This window comes from Electrona antarctica (assembly GCF_951216825.1).
Source record: "Electrona antarctica genome assembly, chromosome: 19".
NCBI classification, from domain to species: Eukaryota; Metazoa; Chordata; class Actinopteri; order Myctophiformes; family Myctophidae; genus Electrona; species Electrona antarctica.
Genome location: NC_136800.1, coordinates 17,859,809 through 17,887,614, shown reverse-complemented (window position 1 = coordinate 17,887,614; position 27,806 = coordinate 17,859,809). Strand labels below are relative to the sequence as shown.

Below are 27,806 nucleotides of genomic sequence, written 5' to 3'. Positions count from 1 at the left end.
GATCAACAAATGCAATCGCAGACACTTACAGCCAATCACTGGAAAGACACACACGCAGCACTTCTGGCTGTCTCGTTGTGCCTCAGCGCTCCGGCATGCCTGAGTCGCGCCTGATCGCTGTTGGCCCCGTTAAACGTGATTGATCGCAGGCATTGTTGTCGACTTGCATTAGCGCTGGCACGCTGGCCTCCCGTGGCCCGGCCGAGCGCTACTCTGGGCTGCCTGTCGGCCCGCCAAAGGGCCTCTCTCAGCAAGAATCCCCGACGTACGCTCCACTGAGCTCCGGCACAAACACTCATGGCACCCCCCCCCCCCCCCCCCCACAACACTGATTCTACTGCAACCCCAATCTCTCTGTTCCGGCTTAAGGGACCACTTCACCACTTTTAGTTTTCAACCTATCTTCATATAATTGGTCCTCACTAATGTTCATGATAAAATACCACAATTTATTCCTACTCAGTCTGTGTCTCATAGGAGGGCTGTGGGCAGTTCAGAAACCCGTCCACCAGTGACATCATCGATGGGGAATCCAAGCGAATGCAGGCTTTCTATTCCTGAAAAGTTGCAATGCGATAATGGAAGCCATCGTTCTCACAATAATACAAATCTAAAAGCCTATATTATATTTCGGCAATTTGAAAATGGCTGATCTACCGAAAATATATATCTTTTTCATATGAAAACATGAAATGGGACATTCTGCATAATGAGTACTTTCTACTTTTGGTACTTTAAGTAAATTTCAATGCCAATACTTTGGTACTTTTATACTCTGGACATTTACTTGTAAGTATTTTTGTGAGTATTTGTACATGGCAGTTTCGATACTTTTACTTGAGTAAACAAAATGAGTACTTTTTCCACCACTAACCATCACTGCTTAGTGCTACTACTGCAACCCCAATCTCTCTGTTCCTCCTCCACTTTACCCCTCCATCCCTCCCTCCATCCCTCCATCCCTTCCTGTCACAGCAAGGTGTTTTCCGTGGCGTCGTGTGAGAGGAAAACGGCATCTGCGCTTATAGGATGACGGGGAAAAAGGGGCTAGTGGAGTAAATCTGTCTACTGTAGCATGACGGGGATGGGGGGGCTAAGTATCACCAGACAAAATGTAATGTCAAGGTGAACAACTTGTGAAGAAGAAGATCAGAGGAGAAATTGAGGGTGAGGCACTGGCTGTGTCAAGCTGCTGAAGGAATTCACAGGCAGATGAAGTCAATCTGTGGTGTGGTGTGCGTGTGTTTGTGTTGCTTGTGTGCACTATAGCCTGCAGAGAGTTGGAAGCTACATTATAGTGTGCTAGTCCTGGCTAGTACACTATAATGTAGCTGTACTGTTACTTAAGGCACAGGTCCCACCAGGGATGTCCTTTAAAATGATTTTGCAACATTTAGCAACAAATCAACCTGCCGCGCCCGCACCCCTGAACAGACTATCTGCTGTGTAATGTGTGGGGTTTCCAGAGCCTGCCTGGGCTGGGGTTACAATCAATTTGCCATATTAGGAAGATCAACAGGCATCAGCTTCACTTAGTGGCCAATTAAGCTTTTGTGATGTCTCTGAATTAATAAGCGGTAGCACACTATCAGACTCCATTATTTTATAGAGCAGGATTACATGAATCTATATCCCATCACTGTTTGTCAGCTGTGAAGAAGATGTGCTGGACGATACAAGCCGTACTCCTTTGGAGGGCACAGTGCACGAATCATACGACAGATTGATGTGCACATCTTTAGCGCAGTGTTTTTGCGACGGATAAAGTTGCACCCTGCCTGCAGTGATAACTGGAAGAGGAGAAACACAGCTGTACTTATAGTAGATGTGTATGTTCAAGCTCAAGGTTTCTGGGACTGTTTCAGAGGCAAGGTGCGACCAAGGTGTCTTGGGGAAGTTATGGAGGACACCCCGCTGACAGGTTATTGCAGACTCTCACACATTTAGTGAAAAATGCAGTTGTGAGATTGGCGTTAGATTGCCGCAAAGTGGTGGTCAAGTTCAGTCCTGACCCCTTCTAGCCTCGCGTAACCTTAGTACTACTATCACTGCTCAGTGTTAAGCCCTAACCACACCATGCAACTCCTTGCAACTCCTTGCAACCATTATTCCCAATGGCAGTTGCAAGGAGTTGCATTGGTGTGGTTTGTTTTGTTGCAAGGAGTTGCGAGTAGTTGCAAGGAGTTGCAGATGGTGTCTTTGGGTCTTAGGATTTTTTCCAAGGGGCGGTTACAAAAAGATTCAAGCAGACTCTATTGCTTAGACCTACAACCAATTAGAACAGCGCAGCCCGCTTGACTGAGCACTCTCCCAGGCCATCACCATGAACCTTTTGCCCGGGTTTAGTGCATCTCAGTGGGGACACAGGGGGCCTGGTGACTGCGGGAGATCGTGGAACTGCCACAATGCAACAGTTACCCTAAAAAAAGATTTTAGATATTCAATGAAATTCATAATTTTGTAATGCCATATTTAGCCAGTGTGTCCCGTTTAGTGCTATGGCAGCATCCATCTTTGTTGTGAAAAAGGAACAAAATGTCCCGCCCCATATTTGCATACTGGGCCCTGGTTCCAGACGAATCGAGTTGGTCCTACTGTACGCTACTTCGGGTCAGTGAAGTCCTCCCACAATTGAGAGTGGCCTGACTTAATCTGCCTGGGGCCATTTGCATTGCAATGGCAGATTAAGGCTGGCTACGCAAAGCTAGAACCCTGAGACATGGTAGGTGAAATCATGATTTTTCCCTTTCTTTTTGTTTTGTTGCTATTTTGCTTCCTAAACATGTTTTCTCCCAAACTAAAGCAAAATAAACATTCAAAACACAGATTTAGATGTTTATTTTAGTAGTTTATTTTAGCCAATGACAGCTCGTTTTGCTGGGTGAAAATCCACCCTCTCAATTTTCATGATTGGTTGTTGGTACAAAGGAAGTGACCATATTTGGATCAAACCACAGTCAGCTCGAGGTCCAGACCTTTCCAATGATATATGGCATTATATGTTGTTGCCAAGATTTGGATGAGATATTTTGTCTCAAAATAGTGGCTTCAAATAAAACGTTTTGGAATTTTACAATACAATTCTTTAAAGGCCGTTTACTCAAAATGAGTTTTACTCATACCTGGGACAAAGAATCTCCACTTCAGTTGCACTCACTGCACTTTCTGTAGGAAAATCTACCTACAGTATAGCCACACATAATATGCAGAATTCTAAACACCATAGGGAAATTGATAGGATTTAAGCGGGAGCATTTAGGGATTGCCACTTTCAGTAATGCAAGTCCTTGAATGCTCCTTGGGTCAATATTGAATCAAACTCAATATCTGGCTGGCTCATTCAACTCAGTATCAGTGTGCGCGTGTAGTGCATGCGCGCGCACACACACACACACACACACACGCGCGCGTGCGCACACACACACACACACACACACACACACACACACACACACACACACACACACACACACACACACACACACACACACACACACACACTCATAATTGAGTATACAGTTAGAGCATCCTTGGTTAATCAAATTAAGTAGGAAAAATCAAATGCGGTACAAACCTGACCCCATTGCCAGTTAATCTCCACTGTGAAAGTAATTTGTGTGCATGGCAGTCTAAGCGAAATACGAAGCAGAGGTTTTCTGAGGAGTCAAATTGAGATACAAATCTTTTGAAGACACAATAAGACAAGTAATTGTCTTATTGTGTCTTATTGCGCACACACACACACACACACACACACACACACACACACACACACACACACACACACACACACACACACACACACACACACACACACTGTAAAGTACGTCTGTGATGTGTCCTTGCATGTGTACCAGATGTCCAGTACATAGCAATACTCATCCTGTCGACATTCACAACTGAAGAGGAGACTTTGTTTGCAAATGTTTTGTTTTTGAGGATCTGTCAAGGACACAAGTTAATTGGTCAGTCCCCTTAGTGTCCAATTAACACAGCCTCCTCATCACAGGAGAAGGTCACCAAGACCCATTAGCAGTTGTGCACATACAGTAACGAAGTACTGTGTACTATTTACTTGAGTACTGTATTTCATTCACTCTAATATCTGTACTTTACTTGAGTATTTGTATTTTTGGATGCTTGTGTTCACTGAATTTATGAAGTGTTTATGAAGTATCTATGACATATTTAGGTATTTTCACTTGTTGAATAATATCGGACTGGAGTGTGACAGTAACAGTGAATAATATCTGACTGGAGTGTGACAGTAACGGTGAATAATATCTGACTGGAGTGTGACAGTAACGGTGAATAATATCTGACTGGAGTGTGACAGTAACAGGCTCGCTGTGTTGAGTATGACACATACTGTAGTATAAGTATACACAATATAATAGGTATACAACGCACGCACGCACGCATGCACGCACGCACGCACGCGCGTGCGTGCACACACACACACACACACACACACACACACACACACACACACACAGCGCAAGTCTGTTTGCTTTGTCCTTGCATTTCATCACTTAGCAGTGGGGGGTTTGCAGCCCATCACTCAGTGTGTCCTCAAACTGCCTAAAGCTCCCAACGCACACACGCACGCACGCACGCACGCACGCACGCACGCACGCACGCACAGAAGCACGCACACACAGAAGCACGCACGCACAGAAGCACGCACGCGCGCACACAGACGCACGCACGCAGACGTACACACGCAGACGCACGCACGCACAAAAATCCTTGTACTGTTATACTTGAGAGGACTTCCAACTGATTTCAAAGTATACATTAATTCTCGAAGCACTAAGCCGAAAGGGGCGGCACACTGTTTATGAGTGGAGGAGAGCTTATTAAGAGTTCTTCACGGTTTACAGAATAAATACAAATCCCATAATGCCCGAGACAGGTATGTGTTCATTATGTGTTATGTGGATATACAAGGAGAGCCATGTACTCAGCATGCTCCATGGTGATTAGGCTGATCTAGGATCAGATTACTGCAGAGCAAAATAAAGGGGGAAAAGGGTTATTCTGCGCATGCGTGCCAGCTAGCTGGCTGAGTTTAGTGACCCACTTATTTTATTTTTTTCAATTGGGTCTTGGAACACATTTCACATGTCCATTGGGGCAGTGGTTCTCATTCTCAACCTTTTCTGGCCATGACTCCCATGTCTTATTTTAACCTGGGACCCCCCACCCTGGGAAGAATTTTTTGTTTGACTCTGTTCCACAGATACATTGTGAAAATAGCTGATCTACAAGCTCACAGTGGCGTTGTGAGGTTTTACATCGGCTATTTTCACAATTCTTGCCTCTTTCTTATATTATTTGACAATTTGGCCAATGTGTGACCAGTTTTTATAGAATAGTTACCTGTGATGCAGTAATGGTATTTTTCTTTTCTTTACTTTCTTTTCTTTTTTGTCGATTAAAGGACAATTTAGTTTTTTTCAACCAAGGTTCATGTTTTAGGTTGTTATTAGAGAAAGTGAAAGATGAGTGTTATTTATTTAAATTGTTTTAATTTGCTTTCTTTCGTTTTAGCGATTTTAGCTATTTTTGACCGGGGCATTCAAACATGGCGCTAAATATGTATTCTTTATTTATTTTTTTACAAAATGTTATAGCGATTTCTTTTTTATTATTTACTATCGTCCTACTAGACCCCAGGAAATTACATCTGGCCATCACATTCAGTAGATCCCGTGATCTTTTGTGGCCAGATGTAATTTCCTGGGATCTAGTAAATAATAATAAAGAAATCGCCATAATAAAAAAAAAAATACATTATTTAGCCCCATGTTCGAATGCCCCCGCCCCCGTCAAAAATAGTCATCTTTTACTTTCTCTAATAACAATCTAAAACATGAATCTTGGTTGAAAAAAAACTAAAGTTGTCCTTTAAAAAGGTCTTAAATGTCCTTAGGGACATCATCTGGGGACGGGACCCCCCTTCCCCAGATGATGATCAGCCAGACAGGACAGTTTCCCATTTAATCCTGCCTCTCTCATGTCATTGGTCGGACAAAAAACATGACACAAGTTGAACTATACGTTCTATAGTGCACAGTGCACAGGGTGCTCCGCCAACACACGCTGCATGCTATATGTTCTATAGTGCACGGTGCCCAGGGTGCTCCACCAACACACGCTGCATGCTATACGTTCTATAGTGCACGGTGCCCAGGGTGCTCCACCAACACACACTGCATGCTATACGTTCTATAGTGCACGTGCCCAGGGTGCTCCGCCAACACACACTGCATGCTATACGTTCTATAGTGCATGGTGCCCAGGGTGCTCCGCCAACACACACTGCATGCTATACGTTCTATAGTGCACGGTGCCCAGGGTGCTCCGCCAACACACACTGCATGCTATACGTTCTATAGTGCACGATGCCCAGGGTGCTACGCCAACACACGCTGCATGCTATACGTTCTATAGTGCACGGTGCCCAGGGTGCTCCGCCAACACACACTGCATGCTATACGTTCTATAGTGCACGGTGCCCAGGGTGCTCCACCAACACACACTGCATGCTATACGTTCTATAGTGCACGGTGCCCAGGGTGCTCCACCAACACACACTGCATGCTATACGTTCTATAGTGCACGGTGCCCAGGGTGCTACGCCAACACACACTGCATGCTATACGTTCTATAGTGCACGGTGCCCAGGGTGCTCCGCCAAGGTGCCCAGGGTGCTCCGCCAACACACACTGCATGCTATACGTTCTATAGTGCACGGTGCCCAGGGTGCTCCGCCAACACACACTGCATGCCAAGAGCACTGATACTCCATGCATGGCACTGGGCAGAGGAGCGCTCCTCCTAGCACGTCTTTACCATGGAAATGCATGCTGGCAGCACACGGTCCCCTTGACCATCAATCACCAATACCTGCCTAAATTGAACTCATTACCATCGCCTATTGCAGCCCTTGCCAGCGTTTCTGAGCATTTTTACTAACCAGTACAGTACACACACGAGTGCCTCAAAATAAAGACCAGAGTCTCCACTTTCATTGGGGGATAAAAGTGTGTCACTGTGGTGCTCTGTTCGCTAGTTATTGGCAGTTGAATGTAGCTTAATTGCAGAAAGCAGAGAACAAAAATACTTTTATAAATCATTTAACGTATGTATTAATATCCCTAAAACGGCCTCCTGAATTGTGAGCACCAGTAACATACATACATAAAAACATAAATAATTTCCCTCATCGCACGCACGCACGCACGCACGCACGCACGCACATACACAGCTTACCAGGCGGAATCTCCTCCCTAAGGTTTTAAACCCATCCACTATTCCAGGATTATTATTAATTTTCCCTCTATGGCTCCAGTTTAATATATCGAGGGACGTTAAATTCCTGCAGCAAATTAATTACCAACATGAATATTTTATCCAAAATAGCAATAGAGCAAACACTAAAGGTAAATGGTAAATGCCAAGAATTACGTTTTTTATTCCACCCCAGAGTCTTAAAACAATATTTGTGCTGATTTCACCATTAGCATGCTTATATACCTTTAAACGGTGAGTAGTGACTCGCAAAAAAAAAGTTAAGATCACTGAGTAAGTGGAGCAGGCATATAGGAACATCCTCCATGTTGTATCCCACCCTGAGGCTGCAGGCGAGGGTTAACGACTACTGTCAAAAGTCCCCTCTGGCTATGGGGCCACTCCATACAACCTAAATTCACACACGAGGCAATCACACTGAAATGGGATGCGGTGTCGCCGAGGGTTAGTAATGGAACCCAACGTGGAGGATACCTGCCAGACCCGTCAAGATGACAGAGGTTCGGCCAAGGTCGGACGAGAGACTGCACGCTGCTGAGATGAGATGAGGGAGGACTGAAGTGGAATATATTGTGGTAGGGCGGTGTGGTTTGGGCTCTGCCCGCTGCCGTGTGGAGATAGGTGGGACCGTGGGAGAGGCTCCCAGGAGCACTGCCAAGGCTAGTTAATTGACACAGGTGTTGCCACTTGATTAATTATGCTCCTCTCCTTCTAATAGCACACATGGACATGCTGAAGTTTACATCGTCAGAGGCGGCGGGGATATGGTGCGAAGATATACAGTCATATTGGACTTTAAGGCATGGCAACGAGAAACACCCAGCGCAGCTGGGCTGGTCTCGGCTAATGAAGCATCGGCAGAGTGTTGTGGTCGTATCAAGCCTTTTAACGCATGTTTTTGGCAAATGAAAGTCACTGGCGTTTTCGATAAATCTCTCTCCTCGTCTGTCATTGTGTCGCAAAAACAACCCACAGGTAGCAGGTTCCCGCTATAAAATACGAGTGAGGGAGAGGGGAGATACAAAAAGTAACGATATACCATATAGAATTGAGGCTTCAAGGTTGGTGCATTTCCTGTACGCCTCCTTCTGGGATTGTGTGCTCTAGCAGACGGTGCCGTCATTAACATTAACATTTATGTGAACACATGAAATTGGGTCAGGAGGCATCCCATCAAGCAATATAGTCATCATGTGTGGCCACTGCTCCATTTCCAATACGGCATCCTCCAGAGGTATGTTAGATTTATGTCTAGAGGAGAAGGACAGACGGGGGCGTGCCGGGGCCAACAACATTTGCATAACAGCAGGCTGCCTCCATAAATAAGCCACAAGGTGTGGCACCGAAATGAAATATGCCACGGAAGGAGTGCTATAACTTCATGGAGGGCAGAGCCGTTTGACACCTCCCCATTTGGAGGAACGTGTGTTTCAGAAGCGGCCATCGATGAAGCGCTTGCTGTGCTCTGCACAAACAGATGGCTGCGGAGGCTGTCTGTGCCAGAACAGAAACCCTCTCCCATTCGAACACTCCAATTAGACCATGGCTTAACAGGTCAGGACAGACGGAATGTTTTTTTTTTCTCGCAATGTGTTTGGTGGCATGCCGCTGCGCACACAGATGCAGTAGCAGCCAAAATATTTAAGAGGGTTTATGCCTACTGCACTCACAAGAATGACTCGTTTTTTATGTCGCACACACTTGGCAGAACTTGTTTTGTACAAAGAAGACACTGTTAATGAAGGACTGTGTATGAGATATAGGAATATCACTTTGTTTTGGACTATGGGTTGTGGCTTATAATGGCTTTGTTGTGTGTCTAGTTTTTCAGCCTTCTGTCTGGAAGTGACAGAAAGAAGTGACAGACATGACAATAGACGTGACAGAAGTGTTGTTGACGTTCCTCGGAGATGGGTGTTTGTAGTGTTGCTATGAAGCAGACACGTGACGTCAGCTCGGTGTTGGGGACTTCAGAGACTTCTTCCTTTTCAACTAATGCTGAGCAAATATTGAGGAGATACTTAGCTTACAAGGCCACGTTTTTCGAGATGACAGGTGGCCATTTCAGTTAGTTTAGACACATTCCGTATACTACACCTCATTTAGTAACCTTGATACCTTGTAGAATGACGGCGGAAGTACGCTACTTTGATTATTCCAATAACTGTCTGTATAAGCTATTCACGTGTAGAACTGACGTATTGTCTTAATCGCAAACAGCTTGCAACGTGTCACGTTCGACATGTTGTGAGCTTGTAGAGCATTTTTTTTAGTGTACACAGAAAAAAGCGGCCCAACTTCCCAAGTACACGCCAGCTCAGGTCTGGTTTGCTAAAGTAGGGTTTAAGTGGTTACGTTTTCTCATATTACAATGCCTCTGTTTGTGCGGTAGAGATCCACAACATCACTATAATCCCAACAGTGATATTGTTTTTGCCCTGCACCGTTTAATTTTCGCTCTGTCAGTTCTTCCTCCCACAAGTAAGCAAACTAATTACGAGGGCTTGTGTTCCATCAGATGGCATCTGGACTCAGGACCAGGAGGTGTGATTCACATCATGTACTGTATGGCTCAGCACTAGCTGACATATGGCACAAAGCGGAAAGTCATTGCAGAGTTGACAGTGTGATGAGTGTAATGTAATGCAATCTATTTAGGGTATGGCGTGGCATACAGTATGATCTGCATTGGAATGAGGAATCAGCAGAGGTTTCAATCATGATTACACATGTGCAGTGTTTGCAGGATTGCTGCAAAACCCAAAGACCTGATTTTTATTTATTCTTTCCAGAAAAACGTATGTTTCTAAATCAGTGGTGCTCAAAACGTTTTCATGTCAAGCAGAAGAAGTCCCTGATTGTAGCTTTAAAGAATATCACCACAAATCTGTAATGTTTTTATCTGCAACCACAGAAAGACAGTATAGTATATGGTACTATAGGCAATCTCTGTTCAGAACCTACAGACATAAAACTGAAGGTGCCCATACCCGAGGCGGGGTTGGCGAAAGGGCCTTTCTGTGTGGAGTTTGCATGTTCTCCCCGTGTCCCCTAGGGTAGGTACCCCCAAAATAACATGCAGTAATCCTGGTCTCTAAACTGCCTCCCCCTGGCCAGTTGGGGCACCTGATGGAGGGGAAAGGAACTGGTTGGAATAACGTGTTCCTTCCATGCGCTACGTCCAAGTTTTATTTTTGTGCCCGCTATTATTTTGTAGGCTATATTGGATATCTAATTTTGGAATATGACAAAAAAATTGGACAAAAATGGGCGCTTGGGTAATAATTGCATGAGACCTGAGATAATTGAATTTCAGACGTCCTAGAGGAACTGAAAATGATTTAATTGGTTGGGAATTAGCTAATGTGATCTGTTTTTAAATATTGTATATTTCTAAATGTTTCTATTAAAAAGTATTAGCTATGATGCTTTAATCTTTTTTTGAAAAATAAAATAGTTTTTGTTCTGTGTTGAGATACTAAAATTTGAAAATAGCAGGGACATTAAAATTAAGCTATCCCACATTTGAGACAGGATAAAGAATAATTTTGCCTTGCTTGTATGTTTTGTTTCTATCACAAATGAAATGTGCAACTGTGTCACAATAAAATACTAATTACCTACTGTACACTATAACATAATGTGATGCTCTCACTAGAAGGCATGCACCACATGCTTAAGTTTCCATGCGAATTCAACAAGCAGTGTGCTGTGTCTAATTCAATCTCTCTGTGCAAATATGAATGGAAGATAAAGGACAATTAACTGTAGATTACAGGCATGGACAGGCATAATACTATGGAGAATGATACAGATACAGTATAGTTACCGTTATAGTCCTTGGTTGTGTGTGGACGGCCCTTCAAATTGTGGTCAATGCCAGAGGGTCACGCAGGTGGCACATGGGTACAGTTGGAGGCCATCGATATTGTCCTTTTCTTTTTGCTGAGGTTTGCGTGATCTGCGCAAAAGGACAGTTAACCCATTTTGGGCGGGAACCCCTTTTGGTGTTTTAAACATTATGTTATAATTTAGCTATTGAAAAATAGCAGATCTACAAGCTCATAGCGCGCCACCGAGTGGCGCGCTACGAGCTTGTAGGTCTGCTATTTTTGAAAAATCGTGAAAATATTTATTTCAGAAAACTGGAGGATTTAGAAGGATTTTTTAAAATTTTGAGGTCAGGCCTGAATGGGTCAAATGATAAGGGACAATATCGGTGGCACCCAACTGTATATATACCTCAGTTGTATATTTGTACTTGAGACTAAAACAAAACCATTAGTGCTACTATAGGTAAGATAAGGTGTTTTGCTATAGAGTCACTAGAGTCACAGAATCACATGCAGGAAAGGTTAGTGTAGTGTGAGTGCATTCTGAAATGTCACAGTCAACACAGTATCTTACCAAATAGACTGCAATTGGGTGGCATTTATCTGCGTTTATATGCAAATAGTACATGCTCGGCCCAGGAGAGCTGCATGGCAGTACGCCCACAGCAGCTCATCACCAACTCAGTTGAGGCCAATTACAGATTTCCAGGCAATCAGAAGAAGTTTAATGCTGTCAGGGATGGAGGGAAATGAATGAGCGATGAGGGGAAATAGATATATACAGTATATATGTATACTGTATGTATATATAGAAACAGATAGGTGGGTGGTGGGGGGTCCAATATGGCCCAATTGCAGAGTGGGCCCACAGGGAGCTGGGTTCCATGTCACCATTAAGGCTGAATAATGCTTCTGCGTTGAGGTGTTGCTTGTAGCGACGTTGTGTGTTAACGAGTGATTTATAGTTCTGCATGCATTGGGGTTCACCCAATACCCTGTTGTATCCCAGCCACAAAGGCAGATGTTGCCATGGAATGTGTTGCAGGATGACTTAAACTCAGTGAATGTATAGTATACTATAGTGGTTTAACCAAAGAATGAATTATTTTCTATCAATAAGCATTGAATTCATGGAGATAGATATTTTTGGTCACATTCATAAGACAATAATTTGATGACCGACTCAATTGAGACTCTTTGACTCCGCTGCAGGTCATCAAATTATTGGCTCAGGAATGCATAAACAAAATAAAAATAAATAGAATCCATGACTTCAAGGCTTCATAGGGTGTGTAATTGATTGAAAATTAGTCCTTTTTTACTTGGATATGAAAGTGAGTCCTCGAAATGTCTCCTTTGAAAGGTGAGTTATTTTATTTTTGTCTACTTCTGTGTTATCCGCTAGTAACGATCGGTTTATGGCCAGGTCTGACTTGAAACATTATAATAATGGAAGGGACACCTGTGAATCTTTCAAACTCTTCATTCACACCAATCACAAGAGATGGCACTGCAGTTAAAACACATGGTTGAAGCCGGTGCTGGGTTGGAAAGAGACATATGCAGGTTTAATAATAAACCTGCATAGACATACTCATCTGCTCCAATGTAATTTATTGACAACATTTTGAGCCAAGGCTCTTCATCGGGTCAAATCTGTTTTGACCCGATGAAGAGTCTTGGCTCGAAACGTTGTCAATAAATTACATTGGAGCAGATGAGTGTGTAGGTTTATACTTCTTTGCAGTTAAAACCCCATAATTACGTGTCACCATGCAAAGCTATGTGAGCTTAATTGTAGATCGGCTATTTTCAAAGTATTTTTATACATTTTAGACAAGATAAGTACACTTTGACATTGATCCTTTTATACATTTACTCAAGTACATTTTAGAGTATTTCTACATCGCAGTAGTAGTAGGCCACTGGAATTCACCAGCTTGTTCATCAAATGAGAATCGATTTGATGATTACATCAGTTTCACCCATTTGTCTTTCACGTCCACTCACTCACGTCGCTCCCATCAATCAATCACCCATGCAACTATGGAGCTGCCCCATGCACATCTCCTTTCGCCAGTGCAGTGGACCCACCTACAGTATAGCAAACACACTGGGATCTAGTGCAGTGGACCCACCTACAGTATAGCAAACACACTAGGATCTAGTGCAGTGGACCCACCTACAGTATAGCAAACACACTGGGATCTAGTGCAGTGGACCCACCTACAGTATAGCAAACACACTAGGATCTAGTGCAGTGGACCCACCTACAGTATAGCAAACACACTAGGATCTAGTGCAGTGGACCCACCTACAGTATAGCAAACACACTGGGATCTAGTGCAGTGGATCCACCTACAGTATAGCAAACACACTGGGATCTAGTGCAGTGGACCCACCTACAGTATAGCAAACACACTGGGATCTAGTGCAGTGGGCCCACCTACAGTATAGCAAACACACTGGGATCTATCTAGTGCAGTGGACCCACCTACAGTATAGCAAACACACTAGGATCTAGTGCAGTGGACCCACCTACAGTATAGCAAACACACTAGGATCTAGTGCAGTGGACCCACCTACAGTATAGCAAACACACTGGGATCTAGTGCAGTGGACCCACCTACAGTATAGCAAACACACTGGGATCTAGTGCAGTGGACCCACCTACAGTATAGCAAACACACTAGGATCTAGTGCAGTGGACCCACCTACAGTATAGCAAACACACTAGGATCTAGTGCAGTGGACCCACCTACAGTATAGCAAACACACTGGGATCTAGTGCAGTGGATCCACCTACAGTATAGCAAACACACTGGGATCTAGTGCAGTGGACCCACCTACAGTATAGCAAACACACTGGGATCTAGTGCAGTGGGCCCACCTACAGTATAGCAAACACACTGGGATCTATCTAGTGCAGTGGACCCACCTACAGTATAGCAAACACACTAGGATCTAGTGCAGTGGACCCACCTAGTATAGCAAACATACTGGGATCTAGTGCAGTGGACCCACCTACAGTATAGCAAACACACTGGGATCTAGTGCAGTCGACCCACCTACAGTATAGCAAACATACTGGGATCTAGTGCAGTGGACCCACCTAGTATAGCAAACATACTGGGATCTAGTGCAGTGGACCCACCTAGTATAGCAAACATACTGGGATCTAGTGCAGTGGACCCACCTAGTATAGCAAACATACTGGGATCTAGTGCAGTAGACCCACCTAGTATAGCAAACATACTGGGATCTAGTGCAGTGGACCCACCTAGTATAGCAAACATACTGGGATCTCATGGGGACGAATACGGTGTGGGTGTCCGGTGTCTTATGCTTGGAGAGGGATATACGTAAGGCCTGCAATCTGAAAGGTCATATGGACTATGTTAGACAGACTGTTGACTGAAACGAGGGCGCTGTTTTTCCTTTGTTTTGCAGATGGGTTCCCAGTTTGGTTAGTTATGTAAAGTTGACGGGACAGGGGGAACTCTGGAACTCTACAGTCCATGGGAGACAAAATTCTTTGCAACCGAAGGTCGCAGTTTACTATGAAAACCTGAAAAACCCGTCCGTCCATTGGTCACACCTCCATATATGGCATTGCGTGCGTGCGTGCGTGCGTGCGTGTGTGCGTGCGTGACAACTGACCTTTTGGAAGTGTAGATGATCGTTTGTTTGTTCTGTATTGTTGTTACTGGTATTGTGGGTGTTGTGTTTGTGTCTAAAAAAGAAAATCCAATAAAATACTAATCACAAAAAAAAAAGGAAGTGTAGATGAACACAGAACATTAATTAACATTACATTACATCAGAACCAATCGTGTTGGTGTTGAATGAAGATTTAAATAATCAATGAAGTTATGCTGCTGTGCCTTGTGTGTTAATGAGCCTATAATCTCCTGGATGGACATCTTAAGCTCCATTGTGAGACATGCAGCATTCACACACATCACGCTCCCAATACTCTATAGCTTAGTTGTAAGTAATTAATTGTTCGAAATATCGTGTAATGCCAGCTGTATTCCCATTGCCGCTTGCTTGGCCAGTTCTCAGTTCCTATAAGCTTTCTCCTTTGTAGTACCGTAGTACATATTCTCTTGCGTTTCCCTCCTCATTCCCTTTGCACTTTAATTATTTGGATTCTTGGCTTCATCCAGGTCTGTCTGTCTGTCTGTCTGTCTGTCTGTCTGTCTGTCTGTCTGTCTGTCTGTCTGTCTTATTGAAACAATCACTAAAACATGATGTAATATTCTTTCTTCATATATATATATTCTTTCTTCCAGTATATATACCGGCGTGTGCATACACAGTCAGTTCTATATATATACGCTAATACTGTATTTCTCAACCTATTCCAAAGAGGAGAGATTGACAAAGTGTTGACATACTGCCCTAGCAGCACAGTCTGAGGTTCCATGTGTTATTCCAGGAGATTAATGAGGAAGATTATCTCTCTCTCTCTCTCTCTCTCTCTCTTGCCAAACATAATTTTGGGTGGTCCTTGACATGGAAAGGTTTGAGTGCCATGCACTGATTATAGCAACATATACACACACGTTTTTCAGAAAACTGTTACGATTTAGAAGGCATTTGTACAATCTGCCTCCTGTCTTAATGGATTCAAAGTAGTCCTATAGCCATGTGGTTAAACACTGATGTTCAGGCCGTGTTAGTTCTTGCTGCGCTGCTCCCCTCATATGATTCACTGGAGTTCACATTCAAACCGGCCAACATGAGCGTGATTGGAATATGAATGTATTGTTTATGTCTGGGTTTTTCAAATTGCTTCGTGATCGACCAATAGGCCTCTGGGATTGGCCGGTCGATCTTAAAGACATGGGTTACAAACCCTCTGAACTATTATAGACAGAGTGAGAGAGAAGTGTTGTTGTCTCGCAGGGATGCACACCAGTGGGAAATACTAAAAGATCCTGCAAATGAGAACCGCTGCATTAGACAATAGGCCGTTTCTGCAAAGAAAAAAAAAAGCAATCTTCAAGTTGACTTGTAATGTAGTCTGCCGAAGAGATACTGTTAGACAAAAACATCCCACACCATCTTTGGTTTACAACTCATTTTCATCTTGCCCTGTAGACCCCCCCCCCCCCCTCTCTTTCTCTCTCACACACACACAACAAACAAAGTGTCTAATTGGTGTGTGTGTGTGTGTGTGTGTGTGTGTGTGTGTGTGTGTGTGTGTGTGTGTGTGTGTGTGTGTGTGTGTGTCTGTGTGTCTGTGTGTTTTGTTTTAAACATGCTGAACTCTCCACCGTGCACAGCAGCAGCCGTTCTCTCCAGCAGCTCCCTGCTCCCCTGCCAGAATCGCATCAAACACAAGTACCCGCCATCCTCATTTTCCAGGATTGATGAGAAGTGCTGCCACAGCTGTCTCTCTCTCTCTCTCTCTCTCCCCTCTCTCTCTCTCTCTCTCTCTCTCTCTGCTAAAACATCTCTGCAAAATAGACTCTCTCTGTCTGTCTGCCTCGATCATATCTCTCTCTTAATTGAGTATCAGAATAGCAGTGAGTGGAGAGGGGCTTATCCTCAGATAAGAGTTTTTCACACAACATTTAACATTGATTTAAAATCACCTCCTCTGTGGGAAAACGCTGTGTGTGTGTGTGTGTGTGTGTGTGTGTGTGTGTGTGTGTGTGTGTGTGTGTGTGCGTGTGTGCGTGTGTGCGTGCGTGCGTGCGTGCGTGCGTGCGTGCGTGCGTGCGTGCGTGCGTGCGTGCGTGCGTGCGTGCGTGCGCGCGTAAGAAAGAATACAAAATATCTACATATTTACATGGTGCTTGAAATTGATATAAAAGGTGCACGGGCATATCAACAGATATGCTGTTCCTAATATACTTATGAACATTAGTTAAGGAGCTGTAAAAAAAAAAAGCAAAAAAAGCCCCCAAAAAATATATGAAAAATAAAAATTAAACATCAGTGTGTTGTATATGCATGGGATAGGTGCAAAATGTCAGTGCGTGACGACCGCATAATCCACCTAATGCAGAATTGACAGTCCATGAGGAAAAATGCCACAAAGAGTCGAGAGCCGACAAGAGTGATATAGTGTCTAGAGTCTAGACAAACTTCAGTGTTTGGTGCCCATTACTGCCCAAGGACAGAGCACTTTACTTGGATGAATGACCGGAAAGTGAAATAACTAATTATCTCTGATAATGTCTGAACCTATAGACCTTGTGGGGTCACAAACACGCTTCTCTAATTAGACAGGCCATCAAGCTTGCTCTAACTTTAACGAGACAATGGCACACGTGTGCTTCAAAAGTGAAGAGAGACTGGAAACTGTGGCCAGACAGAGGGCATGGCAAACAGCACAGGTCCAGGCTAGAGCTGGATTTAAACGTGGGAAACCACCGTTCCCAACAAAGTCAAATTTAGGACCCATGAGATAACAGCACATCTCCAGACACACAGACAAATACATGTTGTACTGTGCATCACCAGTTCAACATTCTATATTTATTTTGCCAAAGCATAACCCTACAAAATACCAATACATTACTTTCTAAGGTTTATACTTTACATTTGTGATAGTTTCAGCAGAATCGTCCACACTCACATAGCAACACAGACTATTCAAAAAAGCATGTTTTGGTATACTTCTCTGGCTATGAAAATATCACTTAAAGCCCTGTTTTATCCTTCCATTCTACAAGCTCACATTATTATTTCCAACATTTTTTGAATCTTTGCTAAGCTTTTCCACCTACAGTATAATGGCATCCCCAAAACAGTTGAAAGTGGTTTTAATAACCCCACCTCAAATCGCCTCACTTCGGCTCATCTACAACCTTCACACAAAGACAAAGTCGTAAACAAGGGGGCCAGCGTGGAGCTGCGGTCCATCTGTCTGGATTAACATGTCCCTGGATGTCTGTCTGGGAAGAGCAGGAGACATAGAGGACAAAACCCTGTGCCGATAAACACCTCAATGTGCCATTACAAGGAGGACTGGAGGAGGACAAGGAGGACTGTGCCATTACAAGGAGGACTGGACACAACAAGGAGGACTGTGCCATTACAAGGAGGACTGGAGGAGGACAAGGAGGACTGTGCCATTACAAGGAGGACTGGAGGAGGACAAGGAGGACTGTGCCATTACAAGGAGGACTGGACACAACAAGGAGGACTGTGCCATTACAAGGAGGACTGGAGGAGGACAAGGAGGACTGTGCCATTATAAGGAGGACTGGAGGAGGACAAGGAGGACTGTGCCATTATAAGGAGGACTGGAGGAGGACAAGGAGGACATTACAAGGAGGACTGGAGGAGGACAAGGAGGACTGTGCCATTACAAGGAGGACTGGAGGAGGACAAGGAGGACTGTGCCATTACAAGGAGGACTGGAGGAGGACAAGGAGGACTGTGCCATTACAAGGAGGACTGGAGGAGGACAAGGAGGACTGTGCCATTACAAGGAGGACTGGAGGAGGACAAGGAGGACTGTGCCATTACAAGGAGGACTGGAGGAGGACAAGGAGGACTGTGCCATTACAAGGAGGACTGGAGGAGGACAAGGAGGACTGTGCCATTACAAGGAGGACTACAAGGAGGACTGGAGGAGGACAAGGAGGACTGTGCCATTACAAGGAGGACTGGACACAACAAGGCAATTCAATGAGACTACACTCTGTCGATGTCCCAGACACATCTGTCTGAAGGGACACAGACAGACAGACAGACAGACAGACAGACAGACAGTGATGATGGAGACAAACCATGACGTGGACCCATCCACCCTCTAGTCTCGGAGCAGTCATTGGTGGTAAAAGGAAATTGATTCTGGTGTTCTGCCCGCAAGGGAGCATCGCTTTATTAGACTGGGTAGAATTTGGCTGTGTCACATCCTCTCACTATTAATTGGACGAGCTCCACGGCTGCCTGATAGGAGACGTCTGCGCTGCCGTTTTTACACCCGTGAAGCCGTCGGAACAGCACCGAGCGGAGCACCCCGGTGAGCGAGAGCAATCTGACGCGTGAGCTGTTAGAGAGAGAGAGGGATGGACGACAGACTCCACAGAGGGAGGGAGAGAGAGAGACGAAGTGGTGGAAGTTTTCAAATAATTGTAGTGGAGTAAAAGTGCAATATTTGCCTCTTATAGAGCTCCGAAGTCTGACGTCACTTTCAGTAGAGGGTGTCAATCTCCAGGTTCATGTATTTGTTTATTTGCATTGAGATCCCCAAACGGCGATTTTAGGTCGCTTCATATAAGAACTGTGTTTGAAAAATAAACCGACCACCTCTGCGTTTCTGTCAGGGGAGTGGCTGTGCGTCGTTAATGATGTCCATTCATATTTGATACAGCCAGTTTCTAGAGAAAATGGAATTAATGTGACCGCAAAAGCCTTGAAACTACATATGAATGCAATGTCGCTGAGCATATACGTCACGCCCAGCTGTCAACATATTGCGTTCCTGAGATTCCTCGTTGACGTAAGCTCAGCTGGTGGTGACTCGACTCGTACTAACCACGATACATTATATATCAATAAAATAAAAATACAAATAAACGTAATTAACGTTCAGTTTCTGTTGTGCGACGGGCTGCGGGCAGAAGCAGCCTACCCGGAAATGTAGTCTCTGGGTTGTTTGGCTCGTTTATTTACGCTTATTTTGTTACTCTTTGGGTATATTTGTACATTTCCACCTTCAGTCGATGCTTCATATCCATATGAGTGAAAAGGCCGGGGTGATCGGTTTATTTTTCAAACACAGTTCTTATATGAGGCGATCTAAAATCCCCCTATGGAGAGTACAATGCTTATAAAAACATACATGAACCATGAAGCTCACTGCCCTCTACTGGTAGTAGAGGGCAGTGACGTCAGGACTTCGGTGCTCTATAGTGGAGAATAAGTAAATGTACTGAAAATTGGAAAGTTGAGTAAAAAAACCACTGGAGTAAGAGTGATGGAGGACGATGAGACGGGCAGCGAGGAAGCCCTGCAAGTATCACAAGACATCGTGAATGTTCAGCGTACTGAGCTTGTAGGTCTGTGTGTGTGTGTGTGTGTGTGTGTGTGTGTGTGTGTGTGTGTGTGTGTGTGTGTGTGTGTGTGTGTGTGTGTGTGTGTGTGTGTGTGTGTGTGTGTGTGCGCGCACACGCGTGTGTGCATGTGTGTGAGTGCGTGCATGTGTGTGTGTTTGTGTGTATGTATGCGCATGCACATCTAATTTCGGACACTGCAGGAGCGGTCGTTGTGTGAAACACCTTCCCAGTAGGCCAAGGAAGAACCTCCACCCCAAAATGTTCACTTTCGCCTCAGAGGGTGGAGCTAAAACAGGCAACTTAGCGTTTTGTCCTGTAAACTATTGAACCGTGTAGGACGGTCATACAAAAAATATAATAATAATAATAATAATAATAATAATAATAAAAAGATTAATTGGATCATGACCTCACATGCTGGCCAGGTCTTGATAGTAGACCTATCAATATAATAATATTATATTATATTATATTATATGTTTTCTCAAATATAATGAAAACATTACAAGTAATCATTGTGCTTTGGGTGTCCTGTTTCTGGTCTGCACTGTAGACTGCAGGGACACGTCTGACTGTGACTTGTTGGTTACAATTGAAACAAATATATTGTTGTCAACATACAGTACATACAACATTGTTTTGATGGTGAATTAAACAATTACTGCTTATCAATTAAATCCAACCTACTCTGTTTAAGTGCTGCAAAGGCTCTGACCAGATCACCCCTATCCAGATTCAATCGGAATCTGAGCAAAATATGTCAAGCAGGTCTTGGGTCATTGTTGACCTCGAGTCTGAGAAGACAAGGTCAAAAGGATAAAACACAAAAATTGGGGGATTATTTCCATCGTAGCCTGAAATAACCCGGTGCTTTTCTGGGCATAGAGGGGCGGATCAAACTAACACTGGAAACGGAGGCCGGCTCCCTATTGGTTCACCAACCTATGAGCCCGCCTCCCCTATACCTCCCCTCCCCGGTAGGGCACAGCAAAGAACACTGACGTCACCAAATTTGGAGCGACGCCCCTCTGCTCTGTTATTGGTTAGCAAAATACAAGGTTCACTCCCACTCCTACACTATATGCCACTTTTCCTGCCTCGTTCACCCAGGCCTTTCTTTCTCCTTTAAAAACAAAACGCCCCGGGGGTCCCCGAAGCTATTTCCATCGTGATCCTTTGAGTGTAAATGTGTGTAACTTGAGCGCCAGCAGGTGTTGGGAAGAAACATCTTGATCAACTGGAGAAGCTCCTTTACCCCGATGCCACAGTCACAGCTATTGACAGACGGCTGCTCCACCCCTGAGCCGCTGCTTCCCCTGACACGGGGCTATTTCTCTGTTATATACTGTACATTATCATACTGACGTTCAGTGGCTAGAGATGTCTGCCCAGATTTCTGTGCAAGGTCACCCCAGTCAGTTTTTGTATGAAGTCTCAGACTAAAACTGGCGCTTGGATTTTCTCATTCTCTCAGGGGGAAAGACCATGGCATTTCCCATTTCTTCTACGGTTTCATGCGCATCTGTCTGTGCTGATGCAATCCCTGTACTCCTGCAGGAATTTCAGCACCTCTCTCTCTGACCTCTCTTTTCGGTGCCGACGCCAGAGCTCTGTTAAAGTCTGCTCTACAGTGTTTTATTTATTGTACCAGATGATGACCTCAAGGAGAAGTCTAAATCTCCATGACCTTACTTATTCCGCCAGGCTTTTTGCTGTGAAAGTCGTTTTGCTAACAGTGTTTCTCGGAAACATGATCTGCAAGTGCATCGAAAGGATACGTGACTTTGGGGAATTGATAACACAGCACTTTCACACTATCAATTCTACATTGTAGTGGTGGAGATTGGCTTGAGCATCACATATTGTATCACAAAATCTCCCAGCGATGCACAGATTTGCCTATAGTATCTCAAGATAGACTGTTGACTCACACAATAAATGCATGACGAACAGCTTCCTGAAAAAGAGTAGAGATCTGAGCACTAAAACAAATAAATAGAGGGGAGGGCGTAAAATCTAGGTACTTTTTTAATCATGTTTACAAAATGTTTTAAAAGCCAGAATGACCGCTTCCGTTCGTGGGGTCTTGCTAGTTCATTCTATAGGCTTGTTGGATAATCATTTTTCCATAGGCACGATTTCTAAAACTAAAATGAATAATTAATTGGTGGAATTGAGTTGCTTTAACAAATTCAACCAATTCATCTGGATAGCAAAAAAAAAGCTAAAATAGGTCAACATATGGCGGATTATGGTAGCGTTGTAGCTTGTATATAATCTATTTTCGATACTTAATGTACCATAAAGTACAGTACTCTATAGGGTGTGAGTGGTTAACCATTATTCAATTGAACACATCAGCGATGGAAGGTTGAGATAAATGACGGGAGGAATAGAACCTCTCTGCACAAAGTCTGTTTATTTTCTGTTCTTTGTGAGTCACGTGACATGTCATGTAATGTGTAGAATAATATTTTGCATGTATGACTTGGTCAATTAATTGTAGGCTTTTGCTGAGATATAGTGATCATCATTCTTTGCCTTCACAGTGGGCAGGGAGCAATCTCCCATTGTGGGGTCATCTTTGTGGCCACGGAATGCTTGGTTGCACTCCACAAGAAGACAAATGACTGTATATCTATATGCGCCTTTTCATAACACTTTTCCAATGTGTGTGTGTGTGTGTGTGTGTGTGTGTGTGTGTGTGTGTGTGTGTGTGTGTGTGTGTGTGTGTGTGTGTGTGTGTGTGTGTGTGTGTGTGTGTGTGTGTGTGCGTGCGTGCGTGTGTGCGTGCGTGCGTGCGTGCGTGCGTGCGTGCGTGCGTGCGTGCGTGCGTGCGTGCGTGCGTGCGTGCGTGCGTGCGTGCGTGCGTGCGTGCGTGCGTGCGTGCGTGCGTGCGTGCGTGCGTGCGTGCGTGCGTGCGTGCGTGCGTGCGTGCGTGCGTGCGTGCGTGCGCGCGCGCGTGCGTGTGTGCATGTGTGTTTTCAAGTGCATCTCCAGCTGGTGCCACCTCTCCATGTCGTTGGAGCACTGTGCTTTTGTCTGTTCATTATCTTGCAAAATGACTTTGTCACCCCCACATTTTAAAGCCGCCTCTTGAGAGAATGTTTTCTCACTTTTCTCACAAAAAAACTGAATCCAATGACTGTGAGTAGAGCCGCGGAGTTCTTCTCCATTTTTCATCTAATCCTCACGAAAGAAACATCAGTGTCCTGTGGGAAGTACAACTCTAGTGGAAGGGTGCGCCCTCGTCACAAGATCGCAGCGCTGCTCATCGCTAAGTTGCTGTGGCCAAAGGTCGTTCTGTGTAAAGGGTAGGTTTGGCCGCAGTGGAGTGGGGACCGTGACAGCTGAGCTAAAACAGATGAACCGTACATGGGGCGAGGCACAACATGCAGCACAAGACAGGTCCCGAGGGAGGCAGGTCGTCAAAGCCTTAAGTAAGTAAGAAGTTGGGACCCTCAGGGGTTCCAGGGTCCCCCCCAAAAAAAGAAAATGTATATTGATATAGTTAAAGTAGGAACCAAATGAACCCTTACAAATCTGTAACTCAGAGACTAAATATTTTTGATATTTAGTCCACTAAGACTATAGACGAAGACTCAACTATTTCAGTTAATAGGACTAATTTCAGTCAAATAGGACTAAAACTAAATTATCTGTTAATCAAAAGACTAAGACTAAATCAGATTTTGCTGTCAAAATTAACACTGGTTCACCAAGCCATGATGTAATGATGAGTTAATGTGCATAACCTTCTGTAGCCAAACAGACCACTGTTGGCGGGGAAACTAAAAGTGCCCACGGGCGCCCCTGGTGGCTGAGCGCCCATTGCACTGGAAACAGCTGAAACGTAGCTCTGATAGGGGGAGACAGTGCGAGCACACCAGTAGTGAAGATGTGTCCGCGCACACTCTCTCTCACACACACATACGCACGCACGCGCACACACACATACGCACGCACAGTCACACACATACGCACGCACGCACGCACGCACGCACGCACACACGCACACGCGCACACACAGTCACACACACAGTCACACACATATGTATGCACCAACTCCCTCATTCTTTATCAGCAGACATGATGCAAACATTTTCAGTGAGCGGTAATCCTGGAAAGATTGCCGAGGACTAGCTCTTGCTCGTGCGTGTGTACGGGCACTCGCGTGTGTGCACTTGCGTGTGTGTGCACGTGCTTGCATGTGCACGTGCTTGCATGTGCGTGCACGTGGTGTTCCCCGGAGAGACTGCACATGCAGCCTTCCAGCCAGTCTCACCTCATAACTCCTTGGGTCTGTCAGGGATGGTGTGTGCAAACCAAACAACGTCTACCTCACACTGCCCTTCAGGGCCTTGGAACCCAACATAACACTAAACTACACTCTCTGCGATGCAGGAACCTTCCATTGTCTGCTTGCTCACACAAAGAAAAAATAAATAAAATAACCGCTAGGTCTGGCCGGACAACAATACTCCTTCTAAATAGTGTGTTAATGCAGCAGCAGTCACAGATAGCCAATAGCAGCCAATAGGCGTTTCGTGCCTATTGGCCTTCATCAGTAGCTACTGCATCAGTCCATGAAACCGACTCAGTGCTAGTGACCTATATAGTTTCCAAAAGTCATTAGTTATGTATGCGAATCCCATCGTGAATGCAATACCAAACTATTAGGACACACAGGCTACAGCTTAAAAAAATGCAGGAACTACAACCACACAATCTTTTCTTTTATGAGAAGCAATTCAGTGTTAATTCCTCATTTGAACCTTTAAGCAATACATGCGTTTATAGAGAATAAATATGCTTCTCTTTGGGTAGCAATAACCTGTCTCTGTCTCCTCCTCTACTTAACAGATTGATTACTTCCATTCCTTGAAATCTGAGCCTACAGATTTCGTGACTTGTGGCATCAAAATGCCTAGCAACCAAGGATTTTTCGTCAGGATCTTTCATATTACTTTTGTGTTCGTCGATTCAGATTTTTAACTCTCTCTTTGTTTTGCCAACATAGCAAAAAACCTGACAAAATAAAACATCTTAATATTGTTTTACCAAAATATATTGATATTGTGACAATAATTTGTATTGTAACAACTACAAGCTCAGAATGAGTTGCATCGTGACAAATTGTGATCTTCAATCACAAGATCGGCTATTTCAGAAGATTTGTTTAACATTTATTGAATGTATAAAATAGGGCTTATGTGATTAGGGGAGAGTCTCATATCACGATATGATATCATCGATACTTTGCCCTGCCCAGCCCTCATAACCACCTTAAAACGACAATTACTTCCGAATTCATCTATGACAGAAGAGAGACAACATTCACTGACAGGGCCAACATATTAAATACTGTATAAGCTTTTTGTTTGTTTTGTGGATATCGTCTCTGTCGGGTGGAAACCTCATTATGTCCATAACTGTTACTGTTCAGGATTCAGATTCAAAAGCATAAAAAGTAGACACACACACAAAGTTTGAATGAGGCGATAAGAGGTATCTGCCCAACAGCAATGAGATACTGTATGAAACCCTAGAACTCCTCCACAGTATAGTGAATCAGGGGATGACTGTGTAGACACAGGGACGACAGCACCCAGGGTGGGGATTTGCTGCAGGTTTATACCGTTTATGAGCCATCACTGTTACAACAACTACTGTAGTAAAGGTTTAATGAGTCCACACGGGTCCGCTAGGTAGCACCACGGTGTCAGAGTGCTTTACTCCTCCGGCTGCAGCCTTGGTTTTTTAGAGATCATGATCCATGATGTCGCCATGGACAGGACGGCATAGTTTCAGGGTCGATATGCACTTAACGAGATTGATTCATATCAATGACGGTTCCCTTGTGACTTTAGTTGCTTGACAGCGTGAATTAAGCAGCCAGACGAGGTGCACGCGGAAAGATGAATGAGGCAATCAGACGTCATTATGTCAAGGAGCGTGATGTACTGTACATCAACTCTGTGTACCAATGGAACCAAATGGACCCTTTAAGAGTGTCTAAATGTGATGGTTCCTTAAGGTTCCATTTGGTTCTACTGAGGATTTCACTGCGTTGAGCGTTGACAATGTTTGAATTCTATATCAAAACATTTTCAGACAGTAGAAGATTTCATGATTTTGTGAAGCTTTGTTAGATATTTTATTGCATGTTTGTGCGTGCGTGCGTGCATGCGTGCGTGCGTGCGTGCGAGAGAGAGAGAGTGAGTATGAGTGTATAAACAACAATGTGCAAAACACAACAGCCACTACTTACAATAATGCTCCCGGTCACACCAGAATTGGCAGGACAGGAGGAGTTAGTCAAGTCAATTTATTCATAGGGAACATTTAAAATATGCTGGACTGGAGGCTTTGTTTGGAAGAGCTGATCCAGAGAAGAAACAGGTGTTCGTGTTTTGGCAAATAGTATCACCATGCTGCCGCCAAAACGGAAAACAACACCCAAAACGCAAAAATACTTTTCATTAAATATACTTTTAAATGATTGCGAGGAGAACCAAGATGAACAGGAACAGGAACAGGAAGCAAATTCATTTTAATCCCCATGGTCATTAAAATGAATGAGGGGGCAAATCAGTGATTCCACTGGTTTGACCAATCCAATGCAATCCAATCTAATCCAATCCAGGACTGTGTCCCTCAGCCTGGAGCCGTTGACAGAATGCCCTCAGCTATATACAGTAGGAGTGGTAACCTGTCCTCCTCCACCGAGAAACGTTGTCTGTAATCATCGTTTATAAATCATAATCAAATAATCATGAGTCTTGCGACATTAACGGGAGCCTCTGTCATTAAATCAAAAGCTAATTTGTATGACATGGAACATTTTCGTATTTGTCACTTTGACATAGCAATCAAGCGACATTGTTGAGCTATCATGACTGCCACTAACCCCCCCAACCCAAACTTTATTTTCATCAGTGACTCACCTGTCACTCATCATTGTTGCACATGATGTTGCACTGAAATTTGCAGAGCTACAAGCTCACAACCGAGCATGCTGAGCTTGTTGATCTGCTATGTTTGATGTGTGGCACTGCGTGCAACTAGGGTTGGGATACTTTAGGATTTTAACGATTCTGGTTCCTTAACGTTCCCCTCTTAATGATTCCTATATTTAATTATAAATGTATAATGACTGATAAACGCAAATTCAATCATACAGTATTTTATTATTGTAGTGGTTCTCTGAGTGGTTCTCAGTGGGACTCTTTAGGAGAGTCCAAATGGACCCTTCCAGTTCTGTGTGATAAGGGACAGGTCGAAATTTAAATAGGGATACCCCTGGAGAAAATGTATGTGCCCTGATATAAAATACCATCATCCTCCCTGTGAATGAAAATAAAAATCTAGTCCCCTCCCCAGGTGATTAAACAAAAAAAGAATCACCCTTAACATCACATTTACCTCAGTATTATTTATTCCTAACTTTAATCTGGTAGCGTTTTTAATATGTGAGAAAATAAAGTGACCGCAAAAATCGCGAAAAATCACTGCCCGCTGTGAGGTTCGAACTCACAGCCAACATGGACAATGGTCTTGTAGTCCAACACCTAATACAGCAAGCAATGCAAGTCATTGAAAAGTTGGGGTTGTAGTGTGTACTTGTAGTGTG

At 44.1% G+C, this 27,806-nt stretch overlaps 1 protein-coding gene across 1 annotated transcript in view; it reads right to left on the bottom strand.

The window, feature by feature from the left end:
• The window catches only part of LOC306943012 (vertebrate ancient opsin-like), a gene marked incomplete at both ends in the record, with an annotated part of 82,529 nt that overhangs the window by 37,120 nt on the left and 17,603 nt on the right, over positions 1-27,806 (bottom strand). The gene's annotated exons all lie outside the window — the stretch shown is intronic.